Here is a 14256-nt window from a genome sequence, read left to right as displayed (position 1 = left end):
GGGAGCGGGGAGACATGGAAAGAGTTTGAGTAGAGAGAGGAAACTGTGATAATGAAGTAAAATTTGGTACTCACAAAATTATAAAAAAATTTGAATAAAAAAGAGACCCTAGCAAATTCTAGGCTAGTTATCAATACACTGTTCTAAAATATTAGAAGAATGGGAATTTCTTGCAGTGTCTAATGTAATTAGGGTGCATCAAGGATTATTTGTTTTTACTGTTTTAAAAACAAAAGGGTAGTGCATTCCAATTTTAAAGGCTCTGATTCCTGCAGGGGTTGAGTATACAGCATCACGGCCTGACTTCTGACAGAGAGCTGATAGCTCCTTAAGGAAGTCTTCAGCTCCATATGGTGGGGCTAGCAGTCTTTGCTTTGAACACCTTGTGATCCCTGTTGGTGCATCAAGGTTGAGAGTGTGTGGAGGTGCTGGGAGGAAGCGTTCCTGTGTGCTGACTCCTGTTGCCATCGTGACAGACTCACTCCCGGGGCATCTGTTTTGTGGTGGAACTTCCTAGAAGTGTCTCTGCACTAAGTAATGGGCAGGAAGTACTTCTGTCCTTAAAACCAAAATAGACAGTCTCCCTCATTATCGTAGCTCACAGGCATGCAGTTTTTAATGAGATGGGCACATCCCTTGTGGTTTTCACAGATTTAATGATCAGATTATTTAATGCAGAGCTTAGGGGGAAGTGGCCATGGCAAAACAGATGATGGAGATGTTGCTGGAAGTTAAAATAACAACTTTATTCTCTTTCTGTGTTTTATTTTAAACATGTTTTTCATTTTTTATTTTTGACAATTCGTAAAGAGATTTGCTTGTCTTATTTTAGTATGTTTTGGTAGATATATACCCTTCTCATGTTTTAACATCAAAAGACTATTACCTGGGGACAAAGTAAGTCTTTACAAGAAGAGTTAGGTGTGGTATGATTCTACATAGTCCTGGCTGTCCTAGAACTCACTCTGTAGACTAGGCTGGCCTTGAACTCACCGAGAGCCACCTGCCTCTGCCTCCTGAGTGCTGGGTTAAAGGCATGTACTACCACCGCCTGGCAAGAATGGATTCTGCTGACGAAGAATAAGGGTCTAGGGTACACATAATGGTGAACTCTTTTGCAAAGACCTTGAGACCTCTTTGATAAGAATGGGTACTGTTGGCCAAGAAAAAATGCTCAGGAGTCTGGGGGATTTGAGTGAAGCCTAGCTCTCCAGATGACAAAAGATCACCAGATTATTAACTAATGCACTTCCAGTCTTCTGGGCCGAAACAGATGTAAATATTTTCCACTGAAGAGAAAAACCTGTAAGCTTAACATTCCTAGTTTCTCTAGTGCTGTTTGTAACCATGAGAACCTCTGACTCTCTAGGATAGGGTACACGAAGATGTTTCACACACTGCCTGGTAGCAGATATCTCTGTAATAGTTGCTGCAAGGGTTATTCTTAAAGAGAGAAAATGCCCATGAAGTTTTTATAAAGAAAGACCTTCAGCTAGATGCTAAAGAAGAAGCACAAACAGAAAAACATATTAGAGAACAAAAGTTCAAATCTGCAAGTAATAAAATGTTTATGTTTCTTTTTAAGTACTTAGGGGCATTTTATTTATTTGTTGGAGGAAGGCCACTTGTTTTGTTCCCGGCCACTTAGCCCCGAAATAATCACACAGAAACTGTATTAATTAAATCACTGTTTGACCCATTAACTCTAGCTTTGGCTGACTCTTACATATAAATTTAACCCATTTCTATTAATCTGTGTATGGCCACGTGGCTGTGGCTTACCAGCTAAAGTGCGGCATCTGTCTCTGGCCGGGCTACATGGCTTCTCTCTGACTCCGCCTCCTTTCTCCCAGCATTCTGTTTCGTTCTCCCTGCCTAGCTCTGTTCCCCTATAGCTCTGCTATTGGCAGTTTCTTTATTAATCAATGATATTCACAGCATACACATCATTTATTAGCCAAAAAGCACTGTTTATCAAAAATATTTGGCTCAGGCCATGCTAGGCTACCCAAGAGCCCGTCTAAATACTAAAAATCATAATCATTACTGTTGCTTTTGGAGAAGAGCATTGGGAGGATAATGGGAACCACATGGGGCTGTGTCCTCTGCTTCTACTCTAGAGTTTCATTAGTGTTTTACTCTCTCACTGAGAGCTGTGTAGAGGAGGCATTGTGAGCCCATTTAACAGATGCAGCTTCAAAGGCTCATAGCCCCCATGGCCTCTCACCAGTCCAGTGACAAAGCTCTCAGCTCCCCAGGTTTCAAGTATGCCCTTGCATTTCCAGAGGTAGCTGACGGAAGAACCAGTGTTTCTGTTGTGCCACATCAAAGGGCCTGTGTTAGGCTTGGCTGTGTTTGTACTTCTTGACTTCAAATGCTTAAGGACTAATACTGGAATTTTCTAAGAAGGAAGAAGTAAACAAAGAAGGCATCTTCACTGCCTTGTGTGTTCAGTCACCCCGCACACTTCTGACCTTGTTTGTAGCTTGGTATGTTGAGCTTTGGTTTCTTATACTCAGTACTTTTGCTTTCAAGACCATTGCTGAGTTGAAGGAAAGGGAAGGTTGGTGCTGCAGGTCGCTCTTCAGTGTGACAGGGGAAGTGACCTGAAGAGGAAAGGCAACAGAGCATCCTTCCAAACCTAGCCACCACAGACAAGCCTGGGGCTAGAGGACACAAGCCCTGTGAAGCCCAAAGGTTCTGAGACCCTTGCCACTGGCCTTTACCAGGTTGCCCCAGCCCCTCTCCCAGCAGCTCACACATGACGTCAGTCTCCCACTCGTCTCTGTGGTTTTGGCTGCAGGCCTGGGTCAATAACTTGTTTTTCACTCTAGTTCTCTGTGCTATACTTTGCAGCTGGTGATTGAGCTTCAGTGGTCTTTGTGTGATTGTCAGTTTGTCCTGTGTGCCTCATGGTGGGAGAAAGCCAGCTCCTGTGGACCACAGAAGGCGTGTTCCTTCTCTTTGGAGCGCCTGGGCTCCAAAGCCCAGCAAAATAATTAGTGGTGTCATTGATGACCTTGTGCTAGCAAACAATGATTAATCATACTTGGAATTCTCTGAGAAAAACATTAATCCTCTGTGGTTGAAATTAAACCCATTTAGTGCTGAGACTGGTTGTCCCTTCAATTATTGTGAAAATCTTGACCATTCTTAATGACTTACTCTTTGAGATTAAAAAAAAAAAAAGCAGAATTCTTACCATGTTGTAACAGCTGGGATGATGGTGGATTGTGATTTAATGAGTAACAGGATATGTTATTTTGAAGAGCACAAGCCACCTTCTTGAATAGTACTTCATGCCACTATTCCTCTGACCAAAAAAAAAAAAAAATGTTCCTTGGGCAAAGCCAATATTGAAATTTTGTTTGCAAATTCATCTTTAAGGTCAGTATCACCAAATAGTTGCACAGGAAGACTATCCTGAAATAGTTAAGCGAGGACCAGTGGTAGCTTGGGGAGCTGTTGACATAAAGTATTTACTTTGAAGAGAATTCTTAGCATTTTTGCCCCATGTCAGCACAATAAGAATTTGCAGGAAGGGGGGGCATTAATGTACTTGTCGAGGATTAATGACCTGCTGGAACATTCGTGGTGGGGAATATGTTACGGATAGTATCATAAATGCAGTAATTAAAAAACTGCACACTGAACACTTTGGACTGGCAGAGAGATTCCTTCCCTCTCCTGGCTTGCATTCAAGTGAGTGCTGTGTTGTTTATCTTGCTCCCTTGCCTTCTGGAGAGGGGAAAGGGGAATGCCCATCTCAAGGGGTTGTTTCTGCGCTGCCAGTGCGCTCCAAGGCCAAGTGCAAGCCCAGTGTGTACAAGCTGCTTTCCACGTGAGCCCTGGAAAATAGTGTGTTGGGGGATGTATTGCTCACAATATATTATTTTATTTATTTATTTATTTATTAAAGATTTCTATCTCTTCCCCACCGCAGCCTCCCCTTTCCCTCCCCTTCCCCCAATCAAGTCCCCCTCCCTCTTCAGCCCAAAGGGCAATCAGGGTTCCCTGCCCTGTGGGAAGTCCAAGGACCACCCACCTCCATCCAGGTCTAGTAAGGTGAGCATCCAAACATATTATTTCTGATCATGGGCACAATGATACTGGGAGGATCAAGTTACTTGCTCTCAGTCAGGGAAAGAGACAAACAAACCTGTCATGTAGAACATACTAGTAAACTACCCTCCCTTTTCAAACCTCTGCTATTGAGATTATTTCCAGATAGATATTAATGTTGTTCTTCTGTACACTATATGAGACGTGTTCTGTAGGGTCTGCAATGCCTCGGAGCTCATGTGTTAAAAGGGAAACTAATAGAATTGCAAATACGTTAGGACAGAAACACAGGCTGCACCTGGGGTGGATTTTCAAGGTAGGGAGTCTTGATGCTCTCCTCCCTGTTTATCTTGAGGTCCCCATGGGTTGAAGCCAGGCAGGTGGCTTTGAGGTTGAGCATCTGGGAGCAGTGGCACCACACTGCTAGAGTGATGAGCCTGTCCTTCAGAAGAAGGGCAACAAAGCAGGTGAGCAGATGTAGTCTTCAACTCCTGTTCCTTTGTGTGCTTGGATTCTTTACACCTCTGCTTATTTCCCGTTTAAAGAGCATCATCCCATAATTTCGGCGACCAACCTTGTGCTATGTATTTATGAACTCATAAAGACTCCCTTTTGTGTAAAATAATTGTTGTTGGATGCGATTTACAGTGTTCCTTTGAGTCTCTCAGGGTAGGACAGCTGGACTGTTTCTGTTCTCACCGTTTAATTGGCCTCCTTACCTTTTAGCTGGGAAAATTATTCAGTCATATACTGGTTTATTGAATCATTCACATTTATTGCATGCTGACTGTCTTCTGTGCTCTAGGAATACAAAAATGAATGACCCAGTTAGCGGCTTCTGCTGCTTTGATACTAGCTCTATGGCGGCTAACCCGAGCACATGGTTCTATGAGACTGTCGCCATAGTGGTGGCCTGGATCGCATTTCTCTGTAGAATAGGCAAACGGCTAGAACAGTCAGACGCTGCCCGGGAGACTGCACATCCGCTCCTCAAGGTGTTTTTCATTGTGTTCGGTTTCTAGCGAACATTCCTGCTTTTGCTGTTATCATCAGGATTTATTCTAGTAGCTGAGTTGATCCATGCATTCCTAACCCTGTGGGGAAAAGCCTGAAGTGGGGTATGTATGGTCAGTTTTCGAGGCATTGGGCTAGGAAGTCTCCAGGACATGCCCCTGTCAACTCCACTCCACCCCACCCTCATCTCTTTCCCCTTTTTTTTTTTGTCAGTGTCTGCCTGTTGCTGCTTAGGTGGGTATCCTTTTAGGTGTTGGAATTGCTGTGGCTCACAAAGACTGGCGGATGGTGACAGAGCCCTGACTGTAGCTAGGGAACTGTAAGCAAACCTTTGGAACATGGGAACATTGGCGCCCAAAGCCCGAGGTTGTCTTAGGAAGCACTTTCTTCCACATCATTCACCCATGCGCTGCCTTAATTCTAGCAGGCAGTGTGCGTCCCTGCTTTGATAGCCAGCATGTGTGTTTGTTTACCTTTAAACAGGGTTGGATGGTTTTCATTGGGCGCGGGGGCAGGGGTCACATACCAGAGACCAATATCTGTCTTTTCCACTGTTTACTCATCACCTCATTCTTGACAAAGAACTGTGCATGCGTGTGTGTGTGTGTGTGTATGAAGTGCAAGTATCAATGTATACAAATATAGGGGACAGAGGAGGACATTGAACAATCTTCCTCTATGATATTCTCTGTCTCTCTGTCTGCCCCAAGAGTTGTAGATGAACCTGAAGCTTACTGTTTTGACTAGGTTATGCTAGTTGACCAGTGACCTGGGATCTGCCCACCCCCCTCACTCCACCCCTACCCCGTTTACTAGCACGTGAGGCCTTACCTAGCTTTTATGTGTGCGTTAGGGACTGAACTCAAGTCCTCTTGCTTTCACCCCAAGTGCTTTTCCCAATGACCTGTCTTCCCATGTATCCTCAGGAACGGTAACGTCATTTGGTGTGCCTTCTCTAATATCCCAGTTCTGCTGTGGAGGCAGTATAACCTGATTAGCCCTTATGTTCCTTCCAGTGTCAAGGACTGTGGATTGTTCTTTCACGTCCAGTCTCTTCATCTGAACTCCTGCCCACTTTCCTGCCTCTGGAGAGCTAATTCATCTTTTCTTGCTCTGGTTCTCCACGCCTTCCTTGCTATTGTACCGGTTCCTTCAATGCACAGCTCTGTGCATCTGCTGGCCCTGAAGCTCTTACAAAATGGTCTGTCCCCTTACAGGCTACTGCACTCAGTCTGTTGATGCCGTTCCCTGTCTCCCCCATGGCACTAACTCCGCCCTCAGTCAAGGCGGCCAGCGACTTTTCAAATGTCAGAATCAAAAGTATTTTTGTTTTTGATCTTCATTTGCCTCTGTATCCCATGGCACTTCTCCGGAGACCTCTGTAGCCTAGTTTTTGCTAAAACAAGGGCGTGGTTGGCTTTCTGGTCTGACTTTGCTAGCGCCTGTCTCTTGGTACTAATGGTGTAGTCTTCTCTCTGCCCACAATCCTTCTGTGAATCTGTGACATTGCTTCTGTGTCTCTGCCTCTCTATGTGAGTTCCTTAATGCTTTTGCATTTTATTCTGTCTTCTCCAGGCCTCGAATCTTCAGCACCTCAGTTTTTAAAGCTACAGACTGACCTTTTGGTCTTCCTATTCCTTCCCTGGTGTTCTACACTTTAGATCTAAGGCCATCAGTCTGCATGGAGTTGATCAAGTTGTTCTCCCTGTGGCATCTAGATGTCTCCAAATGCAAATTTGTTTCATTCTTCCCTGCTCACTTCTATTTTCTCAGTCTTCAGCCTGCCGCTCCTGTCTGCATGGTTGTAACAAGTGGGCTGGCCTTGCTAAGGATCCGTGCCCCTTTGGATCCACCTGGAGAGAGTAAACCCTCTGGAACCCACATCTGACCCAGTTATCTGGCAGCAACCAGGTCTAGGCAGAGATTTCTGAAGGAGATACAAAGTGGCCAGCCAACCCCAGTCTTCTTCCCTGGTCTGATAACATGGGTGTCATTCTGTATGGGACCAAGAGCAGTAGGCCATATGGTACAGTTTCTCTCCACTGCCTTTGCCTAACTCCAGCCCAGCCTTGGACATGTCAGATACCGTTTGTTCCTGGATGCCTTCTCTGACCTCTTCTTGTCTGGGCTAGAGCCCTCTGCTGGGTGGCGATCAAATCATTGCACTCATCCACCACCCTACAGGGCCCATTCTGTGCAAGTCCCTCAGCCCAGTGAACCACTATCCTTAGAAACCGAGATGCTATTTTATTCATCTTGTTGAGGAATGCTTGACTTCAAGTAAAGTTGTAACCTGTGCTTTTTAAATGAAAAGTTAATGAAAGTAAGTCCACAGAAATGCATAAAAATGTGAATATTTGTTACCTTTCAAAGGGAGCACAAAAGGACCTCTGTACAGAGTGTAATTGATGTGTGCTGAGGTGTTAGTGTCCCTTCCTCCCTTCCTCCCTTCCTCCCTCCCTCCCTCCCTCCCTCCCTCCCTCCCTCCCTCCCTCCCTCCCTCCCTTGACTTCCCCCCCTCCCTCCCTCTCCCTCCCTCCTTCCCTCCCTCCCTCCCTTCCCCCCCTTCCTCCCTCCCTCCCTCCCTCCCTCCCTCCCTCCCTCCCTCCCTCCCTCCCTCCCTTCCTCCCTCCCTCCCTCCCTCCCTCCCTCCCTCCCTCCCCACTTTGACATGTAACCTCTCTAATTCAATACATTTTCTTCTTTCCATTTGAGTTCTTATAGTATTATTGGCAGGGTGTTAGTTCAGGTGTCACGGCAACAAGCCAAGCTGGTTCCAGCCTTGGCACTGACTACGGAGATACACAATCTTCCCAATGCTGTGGGATAGGTGGACTTTCCCTCCCTGACCAGTGATTCTTAGGTACCTGCCTTTTGGTCCCACTCACCGCAGGGGCCACATGCTAACCCTCTGCAGGCTCCATGCCCGCCTGCAGGGACGGAGTGATTCCTTCCCGCATGTAACAATGAATAATTCATAAACACGGTTATCTGGAAGGAGGTGGTCATCATTAGCATTTTAATGAAAAAAAAAAACGCAATCATTATCCTAAGACTGTTTTATTTCTACCTTTTTGTGTCCTCTCCTTCAACAGCTAGCCATCTCACTGTTTCCAGAGTCCTTGGGAGTTCCGGAGTCCCCTGGTAATGTGCTGACTGTCGCTATGGGCAGAAGGTACCCACAGGCTTGCCGGTGTCCAAGCAGCTCATGTATGTATGCCCCCCTGCACGTGTGTCTTCTTCCTCCTTCTCTCCCTTTACCCTTTCTCCCTCCCCCCTCCCTCCCTCCCTCCCTCCTTCCCTCCCTTCCCTTCCCTTTCTCTTCTCTCACTGTAGAATATCCCAGGGCTCTAACCTGATGAACGCTCATAAGATATATATGAGAGTATTTAGAAACGTAGAAGAACGTTTTGTTCTCTGTTAAGGTTTTCATATCAGATAGTGATGAATGTTATCTTAATTAGTATTTTTATTATAATCAAGTGTCTCGATCAGACCAGATGATGCTTCTGTATTTCAGTGTATCCATTCATATGTGGCCTTTAAAATGCTTTTTCTTTTCTCATCACAATATATAAAACATTTAAGACAATAGGAATGCCACAAATTAAAAGCATTTCCCAGTGACTGTTTTAATTCCATTAAAAAACACACACACACACACACACACAAAGCCCCAAACCCCACTCTGGTCCTAGAAAGGCCCCAGCAGTGTGCCTTTGTTTTCTGTGCTTTGGGTAGAATGGCTTGGTTCGTGGGTCTCCGCGCTCACTGTAGGCAGACACACTGCCCTGGAGAAGGCTCTCTGTCTTTCAACACTGGCACTCATCCAGCCGCTTTTGGGAAGTGGTCTGTTGCTCTTCGGATGGCCCTTACCCGCTGATGAATGTTGCTGCAGGAAGAGAAGGGACTGCCTCCCATCTGACTGTCTGCCCCTTTGTTGATGTCTTTGACCGTCTTATTCTTCGCTTCCTTTGATCTTCCAGCTGTATAGATGGTTCATTTATTTTGTTACTTTCCTTTGGACTCTCTAGAATGTTGGTCCCCGGTCAGGGAAGCGTTGGGATGTCTTCCCCCACACTCATTTTGCTCCTATAGTGATATTTATTTATCTTCACCCCGAAGCCCCATTTTATTGTACAGCTCAGGTTTTGTTTTCTTCTTAGAAAAGTTAGAAACCTCTTCAGGCACTTGTAGAGTCAACCTGGCTATTACAAGCCGTGGTGTTTTAGAAGCCGTGGGGATGGACTGCTCCTCGCAATAGCAGAGATTCCCATCAACCACCAGCAGCAAGCCAGCAGCCCCGGGGCAAACAGGGACCCCTCGAAGAGCTCTGCTACTGCTGGGCGGATGGCTCAGCCATCAAGTAGTCTATCTTCTCGAGGACCCAGGTTTGCTTCAGAGCAGCCACAGGGTGACTCAAACCATCTGTAAACTCCAGTCCCAGGGGTCCTTGTCCTCTTCTGGCCTCTGATGATACCAGCACACCTATGGGTGCACATACATACATGCAGGCAATCACCCATACACAAGAAATAAGCCTTTAAGAACATAATTAAAACAAGAAGTAAAATGAGCTGCCTTAGAAAAGAGCGTCACCAGGGTAACACGTGTACCTGGGTGCTGTAGAGGGAGACAGACGGACACATTGTGGCCAATGCCTGTGGGAGCTGAGGGTGGATTTCTATATTTTTAAACTTTAACATTTTAAGTGGTTATGTAAGCACCTATGTAATCTCTATTTTGTCCCTTACCCTCAAAGCTGAAATAATCTGCGATCTTGCTGGGGGTGGGGATCCCTACCCTTTCTGTAGGGGGACACTGAAAGGCATGCACACTGTTGATCCACGTGCCTTGGTAGGATATCTGACATTTTCTTCTTGGCCTGCACAAATGCTACTTTCAGGGGTCCACTCAAAAGTGTTGGGAGAGGGATTCTTCCTTCAAAATTCTTACAGTTCTATTGCTTGGGCTCTGAGAGGAGCGGAAGAAATAAATCTAGACAGGAGACTCGTGTTTGTGGAAATGCTTTTTCCTCACCGTCTGGGAACAGAGACGCCACCTGTGATTTTCTCGAACATATTATGCATTCCATGTCTCACAGGCCTGTACTGCCCGCGACTTTCAAGGAATCACTTCTTTCCCTCCTGAGGTGTTTCCTACCTAGAACTCCCTAGGAGAAAGCTGTTCCTCACTTTCACTGGACCACGCATATCTGGCCTCCTAGTGCAGGTGGCTTCCAATTGCTGTTCCAAGGCTTCTGCTAAGGAGGTCACATGCATCTGTTTGGGATGGAAGGAGAGTGAGTGACCCCCTTTTCCTAGGGTTATATGTCACCTGGGGCTGCCCTCCTGGGAATCTAGACGGTAGCTCTATCTATCTATCTATCTATCTATCTATCTATCTATCTATCTATCTATCTATCTATCTATCTATCTCTATTTATTTATTTTCTGTTATCACTCCTCAGTCCCCTGCCTCAGCATCCCCCTTTATCTGTGTGGCTTCTTTCCCATTCCCTTCCTCCCTCCTTTGTTTCTCGCCTTTCCTGATGACTCCATGAGGTTTGCTGGTGGAGATCCGCAGCTGGCTTCCTGGAGCCCGTACACTCAGTGGCCCTTTCTGCTCTCACATCAGGCAAAGACACTAAGAGGACCCAGCGGCCCAGTGCCAGGCCTCTGTCTCTGGAGGGTCATACTGTTCCCTGGGTAGTATTTCACAAAAAGACGACAACAAAAATATCTCTTCTGTTTATAATTTTACCCTCAAGTGCGATCAGAACAGCAGTCAAGGGTTGGCAGTACACACTGCTATACTTGGGGTTGTCTTTGAGGCTCTTGTGTCGAACTGGAGTTTTAATTTTCTTTCTGTTTGGGGAATCTGCCTCCCAGCGGTATCTTTTCACGCAGGAGGGCACTCCTCTGTGATGGAATGTGGACCGGAGTCCACTGAGCCCCGGAATAGGAAGTGAAGTAGCCACAGCTGACCTCGCCTGATCTTTTAAAGCAATTATGTTTGTTTTCGTCAAGACCCGACTTTAAAGTATTCCAGGAATTGCTAATATAGTTGCCTCATGGTTTATTACTGTATATATCCAACTGTCTGTCTGTTTGCATGTCTGAAGCCACCACTGTAGCCATGGACTAAAGGCCCTGCCCTGAAGCCCCTCTGCCTTCAAATTTCAGCACACATAGTAGCCAAGTTAATCCCTCTGGGGAATGCCTGCCTGTCTCAGATCCTGCTACTCCCCTGCTGGTAGGTTTGGGGCTTTCTCATCAGTCTAGAAAGTCTCCCTATTATATCTGTATCGTCTATATTTTCTTTTTCTTTTTAATACTCATTTTGCTATAAGAAACAGTCAAGATTGTTTATATTTTTTCAGCCAGAATCTTATGCCAGGCTTGGAGCTGCTCCTTGCAGTAATGTACCCTTTACCCTTTGGGCCCTGGGCTGGCCCTCTTTCTGTGACCTCCCCTAAATGATGGTGCATCATTTTGGTAACTTGCTAACACCCTGTTCCCTTTTGTCCCCATCTCATAGATGGGGGAGAATTTAATGGCATGACATTCACTAACTTAGGTGACATCGTGACAGGTTCCCCACGGCCTGAAAGGTTTAACAGGAGTGGTGGCTGACACCTGTCTTGCATTCCTCCCCTTCCTTGAGGTACTCGGGAGTATCTTGCAGACAGCTCTCCTGTCTACTATCCTGGAGCAGCCATGGGGCTGTACTATAAACCATGCCTAGAATGAGGGTTTCATAAAGAAAACGACCACAGTAAAGAGGGAGTGGGAAGGTCACAGCGCTGCCAAAAATAACTTTTAAACACTGCGTTGAATTCTTTCCCCTAGCACGTAGTGATAGTTCCTTCCTCGGCGTGTCTTTGCTGACAGCAGTGGGATAATGTACACAATGCTTGCGCAGCGAAGCGCCATTTTTGCTTTTCATTCCGAGAGCATTCTATATCTGAGCTACATCCTCGGCCCTGTAAATCCCTTCCTAACCAGTTAGTTCATTGACTTCCACAGTAGACGGGAACAGCCAGGGTCAGAGGTCACGATTACAGGTGGTGCTTGCTGAGTTCCCTGTGTGGAAGGAGACACTTTCCAAATTGCTGGTCAGGCTGCTAAACTCACCTCTACCTTCCACGCCTTGACCTCAGCGCCCGGTCTGAAAGCATGGCATAGGTACCCGGAAATACTAAGAGTGAGCTTGGACAGAACTGGTGGTCTCAGGCAAGGGATGTGTTATCTGCTCAGCTTGGGTTTCAGGAAACATTGGATTTTGACTAAAACCAGAACACTGAGCACTGTGTTCAAGGTTGAACAGCCAAGTGAGCCTCAATGGCCAGAACAGCCCAGATAGGATGTGGTCCCCAAGAAAGGACTTGCAAGGCAGTTTGCCCTGTGCATGAGGCAGGATTGTGAAGGTCAGAGAGGCTGGGGTTCTTGGGGAAGCTCAAGGTTTTAATAATGAGATCCACAAATGAGTGGGTGTAGGATCTGGGAGAAGTTAGAAACAACAAATCTTAAGATGGCAGCAACATCCACCATCCCTGTTTTTTTTTTTTTTTTAAATTGTGTGTATGTAGCAGACAGTGCAGGGAGACACCATGGTGACATCTCTCACGCACCTTCCTGGTCCACGCAGATGAACCTGATCTATTCAGCACTTCGTGCTGCTCTTTCTGATATGCTAGATTTTTCCTGTGTGTGATCGTATATTTCATTGCCTTTTCTGACTGTGGCCAAGTCATGTAACGCAACTTGAGTATCATTTTTAACGTCTGTTAGCCAGGGAGCTGGACTGGCTGATGGGAAAGCGCTGGCCTAAAAACTTCTGCTACTTCTGCTTTCCGGAGAGAAGCATGCAAACGAAGTCATACTCCAGTGAGAACCAAGGGAGAAGCAGCAAATGTATTCAACACATAGAACTCGGGATATTGTCTGCTAGTGTCTTAGATGGGGTTACGATTGCTTTGATGAAACACCATGACCAAAAGCAAGTTGGGAAGGAAAGGGTTTGCTTGGCTTACACTTCCACATCAGAGTCCCTTGGTGAAGGAAGTCTGGGCAGAAGCTCAAACAGGGCAGGAGCTGATGCAGAGGCCTTTGTGGGCTGTGGCTTACTGGCTTGCTACCTCTCTCTTACTCAGCCTGCTTTCTTGTAGAACCCAGGACCACAAGCCCAGAGATGGCAAATGAACTAGACCCTCCCCCATCAATCACTAATTAAGAAAATGCCCTACAGGCTTGTCGACAGCCCATCTTATGGAGGCATTTTCTCAACTGAGACTGCCTCCTCTCCAATGACTCTAGCTTTTGTCAGGTTGACCTAAAACAAGCCAGCACAGATAGTAGGTAGTATTTAACCTGGGGATTTTAACTGCTGAAAATAGCTGCAAATAGGCCGAGGCAAAGACCATTTAAATGCGAGCGATCACACAGTCAAGTACATATAGTAATTTGAGTATGTAATAGCAGTTAACAGAAATAGAAAATGCTCTTATACCATAATGGTAATCTGGTTTGCTAAACAGGTGGATTTCATCCATTTCCTGGCTTAATTGTACAAATGCCTCTGAAAACAGAATTCTGAGGAACCATTCTGAATATGATTAGAGAAAGGACCTGACCCATAAGTAGAGCTCATTAGAAAAATACCAAGTGATCGAATGAGCGCTTCCTGGATTTGCACGGCTGCGAGAAGGGAGACATTTTGTTCATGCCCGACTCTTTCCACGTCCTTCACTTGGTCCTGCAGCTTCCCTTGTGGTCAGGACTGTTTCTTTGTTCTGGCGTCAGTGCCGTGGTTCGGTCTGGTCCCCCCTGTATGCATCATCACCCCTCTCTTGATTAATTCCCTGGTGTCCTTCTCCGCACCCCAGGAGGTCACTTGTATGGCCTGGTGTGTTTTATTGTTGGTTTTCTTTATGGCCCACCAGGCGGAGTCATGAAATCTCCCCTTTCTGCTCTTTTGTTTCTTATTGCTGTTCCCCCAACTCACTGCCCATTTAATGACATAAAATAACACAAATTCTTCTCTTACAGCTTTGGAGACTGGAAGTTTCCAAGAGACACAGGGAGGGTTCAGGCCATAGTGTGAGCAGGGCTGGCTCCTCATGGGAACTCTAGGGGAGAATGCCTCACTTTGACTGTGCTGATTGTGCTGGCTACTTAT

General features: G+C 46.0%; 1 protein-coding gene across 7 annotated transcripts in view; it reads left to right on the top strand.

Moving 5' to 3' along the window:
• Positions 1-14256, top strand: part of Apbb2 (amyloid beta precursor protein binding family B member 2) — a 316947-nt gene that overhangs the window by 132276 nt on the left and 170415 nt on the right. For 6 of the 7 annotated variants that reach the window (XM_050149874.1, XM_050149871.1, XM_050149873.1 and 3 more), the window contains exon 3: positions 8172-8286. The exons of the other annotated variant lie outside the window; for it this stretch is intronic. The gene's annotated coding sequence lies outside the window, so the exon portion shown is untranslated. The remainder of the gene's footprint in view (positions 1-8171; positions 8287-14256) is intronic. 7 annotated transcript variants of the gene reach the window in all.

The sequence above is a fragment of the Alexandromys fortis genome, unplaced genomic scaffold, assembly GCF_014885135.2.
Source record: "Alexandromys fortis isolate MF-2015 unplaced genomic scaffold, M_Fortis_MF-2015_v1.1 scaffold_0, whole genome shotgun sequence".
Classification (NCBI taxonomy): Eukaryota; Metazoa; Chordata; class Mammalia; order Rodentia; family Cricetidae; genus Alexandromys; species Alexandromys fortis.
This window is presented reverse-complemented; position numbering and strand designations above follow the sequence as displayed.